Genomic DNA, 12974 nt, shown 5'->3' with positions numbered 1-12974 from the left:
TTATTAGATCTGTGTCATGAGTGTTTTTTTAATATGCCATTGTTCCCACTTGAGCACATTAAACTTTCCATATCCACTTTTAGACCAATATTACCTTTTTTTTTTCCTTGTTCATAATGTTCATGCTGTACATTAGCAGTCAGAAAATCCAATAGCTTAAGTCATCATATAGTGGTTACATGTAAAGCATAGTGGATAAAAAACCCTTCAGCAATTCGTTGTTTTGAGGTTTTTTCTTTTGAACCCATACTCTACTAATGTTGGTTAAAATCCTAAGGAAAAAAATATATCTTAGGGAAAATGTATACTAATTTTTTTTCTTTTACAATTGATCACAAACCTATTTTAACACTATACTATTTTCAAAAAAGTTTATTATAACTCTAGCTCAGCATCTTCCAGCCCATCAAATTGAAGGTGCTGGGGGTTTTTGGGTTTGAAAGATGTGTTTGCCAATTATTTTTGCACTAGTGCACATAAACAGGCAGGCCAGAATCTTAGGTATGAGTTATATATTCCTGTACAAAATAATTGTATATTCTATGAAGACTGATTCTTTTTCTGGAGAAATATACAACAACACAAGGGAAATCTTGTACCAGCAGCATAACTGAAGTGGCAAGATACAATATTAGAAAAACAGAACTACTTTCATTACTGTGATGCTGTGTGTCAGAACGTCTCTCCTTAATGAACCTGTTTGCAATAAGACTCAGGGTGCAAAGAGGCTATTTAGAGAGTCTATTGTGTCTGTAGTGAGTCCTTCAAATATCTTCCCACCATTAGACATGCCACATTGACCAATTCTGTCCTGATTGCTGTTCTTTTGAGTGTCAAGGGACATTCTTGCCCAGACAGACCGATGGATCAGACACTGCAGTTCATAAAATGTTTACACTGTACACACACACACACACACACACAAACACACACACACACACACACACACACACACACACACTTCAATACAAGCAACACAGCTTGAGATCACACAGCAAGTTGAACGTTGCAGTGTCATCTGCAGGCTTATGACTTTCCAATATCAATGAAAGGATTTCGGTTAAACTTTACTTGTGCTGCCTGCCTGTCCGCCGCTAACAAAAGCCTTGTTTTTCTTCTCTTCCAACATGTACCCCAAAGCCCACTGCTCACATGGAACATTTCAGGCAAACATCCTCCATGTCACAAGGCTCTCTTACTCTGTTGAGACTTTCTCCTAATTGCTGACAAGAAAAGAAATCCATAAATGTCAGGCCATCAAAGAGAGAAAGGGGAAAAAAAATCCTCTGAATAAACAAACTAAACGAGAGAGAGAGAGAGAGAGAGAGAGAGAGAGAGAGAGAGAGAGAGAGAGAGAGAGAAGAATGAGAGACTGACTTCCAGAAAGAATATGAATTCTGTCAGTGACGGCTTCAGAGAATACAATCTCTCCAGTAATTAAAGAAGCCTCATGTATTGTGGAAAGTCCTCTAAATCAGCCAGCTCCATTTTTAAAAGTCTAAATGCTAGCTTCTGGTGTGTTGGGTTTAACTTCCCTGTTCAGACCCCTCTGAGAAGTTAGCTGATTAGTTGCCAAGGAATTTGTTTTATCCTCACCTTTCACACACCTGTATGCCAAACATTCTCTCTACAAAGTCTTTTTTTTTCCTCTTCTACTTTCCTGTGGTTTCTTCCTTTTATTCTAAACAGATAGTGTGCCTGCCAGCTAAAGGGTATCCTTGCCACACCCTACCCTCTGATTCCTCCAGTCTGTCAATAAATAGAACTTCAGATCACAAAGGGCTAACTGAGCAGGGCATAAATAACTAAAAAAATAACTATACTAGTTATTTTTGATAAAGAACCAGAAAATTCCATCCTGAACTCAATCTCAATCAAGAAGCCATTGCAGGCTTCCTGATTACCATAAACATTCACTCTTAACATACTCCATCCTTTTATGTGTATATGTGTAAGCTGGACTTTCCTAGGCTGTTCTACCAACATGGTCTCTGATTCTCAAGCCTGTTAAGAAAATTTAACTCTGATTTTCAATATCAATGAACTCTATTTAATGTTTGCTAATGTTTGTTTTTTATTCAATTATTCAATTGCATCATTTAAAGTTAACATCCTCTCCTGAAGGTACACCATGCCTCAAGTAACTGCCTTATAGATTAATAAAATGCATAAACCTCATCCTTGCCTGAAGAGCCTATACCATGCATGACCATTGTTTTTCATTCTAGATTCTCACAAAAGGTATCATTGTACTACTACTGAAGGTGATTCTATGTACATGGGTCTAAGATGATTTCTGTCAGTGATTTATACAGTCATTCTATAGAAATGGTCAACTCTATTATATGCTCTATCAAAAGGGAGGGATTAAACTAAAGAGCATAAAAATCAACTCAACCTAACTTTAGGATGCACATTATTTTTTCCCCAAAGATGTTTTACTTCCATGCATATTTATAGCATTTAAATTCATTTGCATTCCCCTATGCATATATTAAGTGGCTAGGAATTGGGGACCCTGTTGGAATTTAAAAATTGGCCACAGAAAATCCACAAAGTAGATAATTGACAGTGTTAATACATTTGTTTCAATCGTTGGAATCCAATACAAAGCAACTCTGACATTTTCCCAAATAATCACAGCTCAAAACTCCACAGTATTAAATTCTGTATGCCATAAGGTCTTAATATACAGGGCAAGCTTTAGATGAGGAAATGGAAAAATTACTGTGATCTAAAGTATTTAATCAGTAGGCCAATGATAAATTGCAAAAAGAAGCTATCTGCTATATCTTTAAAGGAGAGAAGAAATTTAACATGAGATTAGAACAAGGCCATGGCAGTAGACACTGAAGAGATGAAGGGTCTCTGCCAAGATGGAAGCCTGAATGTGTGGAGAAGCAGTAAGGAAAGAGATAAGCATGAGGAGTCAGGTGAACTGGAATATTTCAAAGGACTGGTTAAAATAAGAAAGACAAGTTTGAACTAGAACTGAAATAAAACTTAGGAAAACAGTACCTCAAGATAATTTATTCTATAGGCCAAAGAGTAACTGGAATATACTGAAGCAAAAATCAAGGGGACAACAGTGTTGGCATGGAACAAGCAACAAAAGCAGCACCTGAGCAATGGAGAACCAATGCCCAAATTTACAGGTCAAATTTGAAGGACCACAGTTTAGAGCTGAACAAGGCCAAAAAGGTCATCCATTCTTCACTTCACAGAATAGGAAACTGAAATCTAGATGAATAAAATGACCTGCCCAAAGTCACAAAGCTACTTAGCCATAGACCAAAATTTGAATCCAGGTCTTCTAATTCTAAATCCATTGTCTTTTTTAAATGGTGTTTATGCCAACAATTCTTTCCTGCTTATATGAAATCCTGGGCAAGACCATCAATGAATTTATACTGAGATGTTACTTATATCAATCTAACCTTTAAAAAGACAGCATATCCCAAATAAAATAAACTATTTACTGACTATCTAACCCGTAAGTTCAAAGAATGAAAACCCTGAGAAATAAAACAACACAACAGAAACAAAAAGAAAAACTATTAAAATTGGCAATTCATAGGGACTAGCCAAGTCTCATCTGATACTTATGAAATCACAGATTTACAGCTGGAAGGGAAGTCCAATACTCACAATTTACAGGTGAGGAAACTGAAGCCTAGAAGTGAGTTATTTTGCACAAGTCACATATTTAGTAAACCACGAGGCAGAAACTAAACTTGGGCTCTCCGATTTGAAAGTCAGAGCTCTATCCAGGGTGCCAATAGTCTCTCACTATTTCTATTGTGATGACATATAATGATTTTTCCTTCAAAATAAAAAAACCTCATCTATGACTGAAAGCATTTCAATACCACATGTGTTATTTATTTTCACAAAGGCATACTGCTAAAATTACATGTAGGCCTTCAACATAGGAACACAGTACTAATATGCTTTAATGTCAAAAAATCTGTAGCCAAATCTACCTGATAATTTTTAATATTACACAGTAAAACCTACTTATTGCATGTGAACATTTAGGAAACCTCCACCAAAAACCAGCACCCTTAAAGTCTGCTAATTTCAGTCTCTTCTGGCTAATCCATCAACAAACAACTCTGGTGGCACCTCTACAACATGACTGCTTGCCTTGGAAAGAATCCATATTTTCTTTTGACCTTCAACTCTACAGAGATATTCTCCAATTCCACATATATTCCAGGTAAATGATAAAGGCTATGTAACTATGTACTTAACCAAATGCATTCTAGAAAAGAATAAGACTTTGGAATATATGTGTATAAGTATGCTTGTATGTATGTATATGTGCATATGTGTTACACATGTGTATACATGTGTGTACACATACATGCATAGGTATACACATACATGCACATTTCTTTTAATCTAGGTATTTCATAGATAATCATATTAACATCAATGTGTAACATAAATACATTCATTCTTTTAAAAATCCAGCCATATAATAAATATTTAATTTACATGTGTTCGACTGATTCATTCAATTTATTTCTTCACAGTTATTTAATAGCCATTTATTAAGGGCTTATTATGTTCAGAGCACCATATAAGTTCCCTGGAAAAATACAGAAATAAATAAGACATAATGTCTGCACTCAAAGAACTTACAATCTGGGTGAGTGGAGGAGGCAAGTGAGAGGGAATAGAATATCCATAGATAGTGACTATCCTGTGTGACTCACTGATACCCTTCCATTCAATTCACCTCAGAGGACGTAACCAATGTGCCTTCCTCAAGTTCTCTTGATATTGCAATGATTCCAATTAAATGCATGAACTGTTCAAATGTTATCTTCCATTCTCATCACATGACTGGATCATCTTTTATGCTTCTATACTTTTTGATAACATCCTTTTCTCTTCTATTCACAGTGCTGGTCCAGGATGTATCTTCTGATGAACAAACTCAGTTGAGACTGTCTATCCAATTGCATATCATAAACTGGACCATAGAGATTCTTCAACCACTTTTTTTTCTTGCATGAATAGCTAGACTTTAAAGTAGGTGTTGGTTTTACTGCTGTTATTGTTTTGGGTTTTTTTTGGTGAGGCAATGGGGTGAAGTGACTTGCCCAGGGTCACACTGCTAGTAAGTGTCAAATGTCTGAGGTCACATTTGAACTCAGGTCTTCCTGAATCTATGGTCAGTGCTCTATCTACTGTACCATCTGGCTGCCCCCAAAGCAGGTGTTGTTATCCTTTCTTTCTGTTGTGGACCCCCTTTTGGCAGTCTGGTGAAATCTATGTACACCACAGAATAATGTTCTTAAATTCTTAAGTTAAAAACCCATAAAATGTCTGAGGAAATTAATTACCCTGAGTTATAAAAAAATTCATTAAAAAAAACTTCACAAACCCCAGGTTAGAAATCTCTAATTAGAATGGTTATTGATCTAATTCATAGAGCTCTACAATAATTCTAGGACTTGATATAATCAACAGGACTAACTACAATCAGTCCTTCTTGAATCGGACACTGAATTGGCTATCTCCACCATGACAGTGACAAACACTCTAGGTGAGCCTATCTCCTTGTTTTATGTCCTATTGATGTTATCACAGTATCATCGAACAAGTTTACCTTGATTGTTATATCTTTCAAGGAATAGAACATAATTCTGATACATGTATAGCAGACAATTTTGAGGATAACAAAACGGTCTTTTAAGTCAGTTTTTTTGCTCTACTGAATCAATCTTTTTTTATAGTCTATAATCAATAAGCACAGTGTAACCTAAATTTCTCTGCATTTTTTTTTCAGGCACTTGCCTAATGATATAAATATGGTCTAATGTGGAACATTTTTTATGAAAGGCGATTAACATCTTCATCAAAAATGCCCTCACTGCATATGAAGATTATTCTCATAAAAAAGTTTACACTGTTCAGTTGGTAGGTGTATAGGCTAACACTTACTGATGTTAAAAGTACTTAGGTAATTTTTTTCCATTGGGGGGAGGTGGTTAAGGAATAGTAATAATGATAATAAGGCCTGTTTTCATCTTTTCCTTTAGATACTTTGAGAATCAACCTCTCCACATCCTCACAAAACTGTGCTGTCTCCAGTATGGACCTCCTCTGTGTATGCTTGCTTTAATACATCCATTTCTTTCCTTTGTTCTTTAATATCATTTCTATCACCTCTATAAGATCATCCAGGACTGGAATGTTAAGAGTGTGAATGGTGAGTCCACTCTCCTTGATGAAGAGAGTCTTTGCAAATCTTTTCCGCTTTTCATTTGTCTGTTGTTCCCAACCAGGAAACAAAGAAAAATCCACATATAACGTAACCATTTTTTTTTGTTCTTTGTATCTCCAGTGCTGAGCACAGTTCCTTCCTTATATTAAGTGCTTAATAACTGCTTATGGTTGTCATTCTTTGAACACTTCTCTTTTTGTGTGCAGGTAGAAAAGTACACAAAAACAAGAATTACAACTGTATAAAAAAATATTAACCATCAAAATAAAGGAGGAGTGGCAATACAGCTAGGTGGTGCAGTGGATAAAGCACCAGCCCTGGAGTTAGGAGGACTTGAGTTTAAATCCTGCCTCAGACACTCACTTACTAGCGGTGTGACCCTAGGCCAGTCACTTAATCCTGAATGCCTCAAAAAAAAAAACAAAAAAAACCACTAACCATCACACTTATACTTACCTTTTTTTTTAATCATAACACTCAGAGACATGGACATTTAGGTTAATGAAATTTATGATTTGGGGAGTTTTATTTTAAACCTTTTGTCAAATTACTTTCTAAAGTGTATCACTACTCTTTTTTTATGCCTAGCATACAGAGTCTAAAGAATATAATGCAATCTTTCTTAGGTGATTTGATCACTGGTGTTTGATCATCCTGAAATAAATTACCATACAGGACTACTTTAAGATCTACATTTGATCCTCACAACAACCCTATTTTATAGATGAGGAAATTGAGACTTAGAAAAGTTAAGTGACTTGCCCAAAGTCAGACAATTAGGTTTGTAAGGCAGAATGTGAACCGAAGTCTTCCTGACAACTCCAGGTCAGGTCTTTTATCTACCCCACAATAATACCTCTCCATGAAATTCTAGGAGAGTGGGGAAAACTTTACTAACCTCAAACATAACTACATAGTTGTCCCTTCCTACTAAAATAGATGCAGATTATCTTTTTTTTTTTTTGGCTAGGCAAGGGGGTTAAGTGACTTGCCCAAGATCATACAGCTAGTAAGTGTTATGTGCTTGAGGCCAAATTTGAACTCAGGTCCTCCTGAATCCAGGGCCAGTGCTCCATCCACTGCGCCACCTAGCTGCCCCGATGCAGGTTATCAGTGTACTTTTTTGATGATTTACCTCTGAAATCATAAAGCGGGGGAGGGAGGAAGTCTGCTTGTATTAGTGGGATCACTGGTTAAGGTTTTGCATAATCTACATATGCACAGAAACATAAGCTATTCTTTTATTTCTCCATCAGCACTACAAATGGAAACACAACATTTAATTAGTCTCCTTTAAACTAAAAAGCTAGAGGAGGACTATTGATTTTGACCATTCTCCTGAGGTTTCTAATACGACTAGGACAAGTTGGAGGAACTGAATGTCATTGGTCAATGATCCATCACAAAATTCATATAATTCCTATGTCCCTTTATACAAGGAAAAGAGGAACATGCATTTTAAATAAACAAAACAAGGTACAACCAAACAGACCATTTATGCAACAATAATGACAAAATAGAAAGACTTGTGTTATCTTCTCTTCCAAGTTTAAAAAACAAAATCTGAAGACAGGAGTCTAGTAGAAAGTGAAAGATATGTAACAGCAGGGTAATAAGTACTTTACTGACTTAAATACACAACTAGCAAATAAACAGAAGTAAGGTACAATTAAGAGAGACAATTAGAACTGAATTATACCACATGTCCTAAATTTGCTTTTCAAAGATCAAATTCAGATGTTACTTTTATTCATAAGCTTAGAAAGAGTAAATAAAACATCCTGCACGCTACACACCATAAATCTTATACTTAACTTACCACTCAAATTAAATCCAAACACAAACATCACCCTAAAACCTCCTCCTTTCCCACAAATACTTGTACAACCAAACCGAACACAATTTGATTTCCAGGACTAGAGTTTACTGTACAAGTGGAGCAGTTGTGAGAAAAAGAGAAAATATGTAAATCACCATGCTTCACACTAGCAAAGCTATATCCAAGTGCCTTTCTTCATGTCTCAAGGTTCAAGAGTCCACAAAAATTCACCTAAAGCTCAGTCTGTCTAACGAAATCACTGTACTGAATGGGGTAGATCTGAATATTTATCTTGCTTTAAAACTTATTTGGGGACAGCTGATAAAAAGCTGCTAACAGTACGCATTGCTTTATAATATGTTCTTAACACTTGTTCAATGATAGAAATTCAAATTTTAAATGTTAATGTACCAAGAAAAGCTTTATCTGCTTTATTTTTTTAAATTTTTTTTTCCACATGCTTTTAAGTTGAAAATTTTTTCTCCCTTTTTCTCCCCCCTCCCAAGACGGCGCACAATCTGACATAGGCTTTACATTTACATACCCATTAAACATATTTTCACATTAGTGAAGTTGTAAGTAAAAATTAAAACCAATAGGAGGAACCATCAGAAAAATGAAACAAAACTCAACAGAAGGTAAAAATAAGTGAGAGCGATTCGACTTCCATAGTTCTTTCTTTGGATGTGGACAGCATTATCCATCCCCAGGGCTCTGGAAATGTCTTAGATCCTCATAATGCTGAGAAGGGTTCAGTTTAACAATCTTAGTCATTGTATAACATGGCTGTTATTGTATACAAAGTCCTCTTGGTTCTGCTCACTTCACTCAGCATCAGACCATATAAGTCTTTCCAGGTTTTTCTGAAGTCAGCCTGTTCATCATTTCTTATAGCACAATAGTATTCCATTACATTCATATACCACAACTTGCTCAGCCATTCCCCAATTGATGGGCATCCTCTCAATTTCCAATTCTTTGCCACCACAAAAAGAGCTGCTATGAATATTTTTGTACATGTGGGTCCTTTTCCCATTTGTTTGATCTCTTTGGGATATAGCCCTAGAAGTGCTATTGCTGGATCAAAGGGTATGCACATTTTTGTAGCCCTTTGGGCATAGTTCCAAATTGTTCTCCAAAATGGTTGGATCATTTCACAACTCCACCAACAATGTATTAGTGTTCCAATTTTCCCACATCTTCTCCAACATTTATCATTTTCCTGTTTTGTCATGTTGGCCAATCTGATAGGTGTGATGTGGTACCTCAGAGTTGTTTTGATTTGCATTTCTCTAATCAATAACAATTTAGAGCATTTTTTCATCTGAGAACTGTCTGTTCATATCCTTTGACCATTTATCAATTGGGGAATGGCTTGTGTTCTTATAAATTTGTCTTAATTCTCTATATATTTTAGAAATGAGGCCTTTATCAGAGAGACTGGTTGTAAAAATTCTTTCCCAATTTTCTACCTTCCTTCTAATCTTAGTTGCATTGGCTTTGTTTGTGCAAAAACTTTTCAATTTAATGTAATCAAAATTATCCATTTTGCTTTTCATAATGTTCTCTATCTCCTGTTTGGTCATGAATTCTTCTGTTCTCCATAGATCTGATAGGTAAACTATTCCTTGTTCTCCCAGTTTACTTATGGTATCAGCCTTTATATCTAAGTCATGAACCCATTTTGACTTTATTTTGGTATATGGTGTGAGATTTGGGTCTATGCCTAGTTTCTGCCATACTCTTTTCCAGTTTTCCCAGCAGTTTTTTTCAAAGAGTGGGTTCTTATCCCAGAAGCTGGGGTCTTTGGGTTTATCAAATAATAGATTACTATAGTCATTGACTACTGTGTCTTGCATATTTAACCTATTCCACTGATCCACCTCCCTATTTCTTAGCCAGTACCAAGCAGTTTTGATGATTGCTGCTTTATAATACAATTTAAGATCTGGAATTGCTAGGCCACCTTCCCCTGCATTTCTTTTCATTAGTTCCTTTGATATTCTGGACCTTTTGTTTTTCCAAATGAATCTTGTTATTATTTTTTCTAACTCTATAAAATAATTTTTTGGTAGTTTGATTGGTATGGCACTGAATAAGTAAATTAGCTTAGGTAGGATTGTCATTTTTATTATATTAGCTGGCCTACCCATGAGCAACTGATGTTTTTCCAATTATTTAGATCTGATTTTATTTGTGTGAAAAGTGTTTTGTAATTGTGTTCATAGAGTTCCTGGGTTTGTTTGGGAGGTAGACTCCTAAATATTTTATAATGTCTACAGTAAGTTTAAATGGGATTTCTCTTTCTATCTCTTGCTGTTGGGCTTTGTTGGTAATATATAGAAATGCTGATGATTTATGTGGGTTTATTTTATAGCCTGCAACTTTGCTAAAGTTGTTTATTATTTCAAGTAGTTTTTTACTTGATTCTCTAGGATTCTCTAAGTATATCATCATGTCATCTGCAAAGAGTGATAGCTTTGTTTCTTCTTTGCCTATTCTAATGCCTTCAATTTCTTTTTCTTCTCTTATTGCTAAAGCTAAGGTTTCCAGTACAATATTGAATAACAGTGGTGATAATGGACATCCTTGTTTCACCCCCGATCTTATTGGAAATGCTTCTAGCCTGTCCCCATTACATATAATGCTTGCTGAAGGTTTTAGATAGATGCTATTTATTATTTTAAGGAAGACTCCATTTATACCTATGCTTTCTAGTGTTTTTAATAGGAATGGGTGTTGTATTTTATCAAAAGCTTTTTCTGCATCTATTGAGATGATCATGTGGTTTCTGTTGGTTTTGTTGTTGATATGCTCAATGATGCTGATAGTTTTCCTAATATTGAACCAACCCTGCATTCCTGGTATAAATCCTACCTGGTCATAGTGTATTATTCTTGTGATAAGTTGCTGTAATCTACTTGCTAATATTTTGTTTAAAATTTTTGCATCTATATTCATTAGAGAAATTGGTCTATAATTTTCTTTCTCTATTTTGACTCTTCCTGGTTTAGGTATCAACACCATATTTGTATCATAAAAAGAATTTGGTAAGACTCCTTCTTCACCTATTTTCCCAAATAGTCTATATAGTATTGGAATTAATTGTTCTTTAAATGTTTGATAGAATTCGCATGTAAATCCATCTGGCCCTGGAGATTTTTTCCTAGGGAGTTCATCAATGGCTTGTTCAATTTCTTTTTCTGAGATGGGGTTATTTAAGTATTTTACTTCCTCTTCAGTTAATCTGGGCAATTTATATTTTTGTAAATATGTATCCATTTCACTAAGATTGTCAAATTTGTTGGCATATAGTTGGGCAAAATAATTCCTAATTATTGTTTTAATTTCCTCTTCCTTGGTGGTAGCTTGCCCTTTTCATTCTTGATACTAGTAATTTGGTTTTCTTCTTTCTTTTTTTAATTAAATTAACCAAAGGCTTATCTATTTTATTGTTTTTTCATAAAACCAGCTCTTAGTTTTATTTATTAGTTCAATAGTTTTCTTAATTTCAATTTTTTAATTTTTCCTTTGGTTTTCAATATTTCTAATTTGGTGTTTAGTTGAGGATTTTTAATTTGTTCTTTTTCTAGTTTTTTTAGTTGTATGCCCAATTCATTAATCTCCTCTTTTTCTATTTTATTTATGTAAGCATTTAGAGATATAAAACTTCCCCTAAGAACTGCTTTCGCTGCATCCCATAGGTTTTGGTATGTGGTCTCATTATTGTCATTCTCTTGAATGAAATTATTGATTGTTTCTATGATTTGTTGTTTGACCCAATCATTTTTTAGGATTAGATTATTTAGTTTCCAATTATTTTTTAGTCTATCTTTCCATGGCCCTTTATTACATATAATTTTTATTGCATCATGATCTGAAAAGGATGCATTTAATATTTCTGCCTTTCTGCATTGGATTGTGAGGTTTTTATGCCCTAGTACATGTTCAATTTTTGTGTATGTGCCATGTGCTGATGAGAAAAAAGTATATTCCTTTCTATCCCCATTCAGTTTTCTCCAGAGGTCTATCATACCCAACTTTTCTAATGTTCTATTCACCTCCTTAACTTCTTTCTTGTTTATTTTGTGGTTAGACTTATCTAGTGCCGAGAGGGGGAGGTTCAGGGCCCCCACTAAAAAATATGGAATGCTTCACGAATTTGCGTGTCATCCTTGCACAGGGGCCATGCTAATCTTCTCTGTATCATTCCAATTTTAGTATATGTGCTGCCAAATTGAGCACTTTATCTGCTTTAAAATCACTGCTGTTTTATCCTTCCTTTTTAGCCCTCTTATGATACTCAAAAGAAACGCATGATAAAAATCAGGCACATGTTTAAACTAGATCAGTGATTATAAACATTAATTGTGACAACCCAAGCTAACTCTCCTTATCAGATAACAAAATTAATTTTAATTTACTTAAATTTTAAAAAGAAATATATGTCTGATAAGTCATAAAAGCCACAGGGTCAAAAGGACAGCATGAGATCTGAAGTCTCAGTTCTGTTCCTTATTACATATGTAAACTTGACCAAGCCATGTCCCTTCTTTGGGCCTTCACTTCCTCATCAGTAAAAAGAGGAGAAGGGTTGGACAAGATGATGCCTCATTCAATTCAACAAGCATTTATTAATTAACTGCAGGGCTTAAGGTCTGAACTAGGGGTGGAGATCTAAAAACTAAAAACAAAATAATACTCCTTTCCTTCAAGGGACCTATATTCTAGAGTGCACATTCAAATTCAAAGTAATTTGAAGAAGAGAGAGAAGCTACCTACTAAGGTAATGTGCACCAGGAACAAGTGGGGAGTCCAATGGGCTCACGAATGGTTTACTTTCATTAGAAAGTCACCAAATCTAATATACAATTCTTGGTACACAGTAGGTGTTTTAACAACTGTTCACTGAATCAA

General features: G+C 35.0%; 1 protein-coding gene and 1 non-coding gene across 2 annotated transcripts in view; both read right to left on the bottom strand.

Annotated features, from left to right (window-relative positions):
- Window positions 1-12974, bottom strand: part of BNC2 (basonuclin zinc finger protein 2) — a 523407-nt gene that overhangs the window by 406713 nt on the left and 103720 nt on the right. The window lies entirely within an intron of this gene.
- LOC144457383 (U6 spliceosomal RNA) lies at window positions 12196-12302 on the bottom strand. The gene has a single exon (XR_013486685.1). It is a non-coding gene; the product is annotated as a U6 spliceosomal RNA (small nuclear RNA).

Source organism: Phascolarctos cinereus, unplaced genomic scaffold, assembly GCF_003287225.1.
Source record: "Phascolarctos cinereus isolate Bilbo 61053 unplaced genomic scaffold, phaCin_HiC Scaffold_4;HRSCAF=312, whole genome shotgun sequence".
Taxonomy (NCBI): Eukaryota; Metazoa; Chordata; class Mammalia; order Diprotodontia; family Phascolarctidae; genus Phascolarctos; species Phascolarctos cinereus.
The sequence above is the reverse complement of the archived record's forward strand: the minus strand, read 5'-3'. Positions and strand labels throughout refer to the sequence as shown.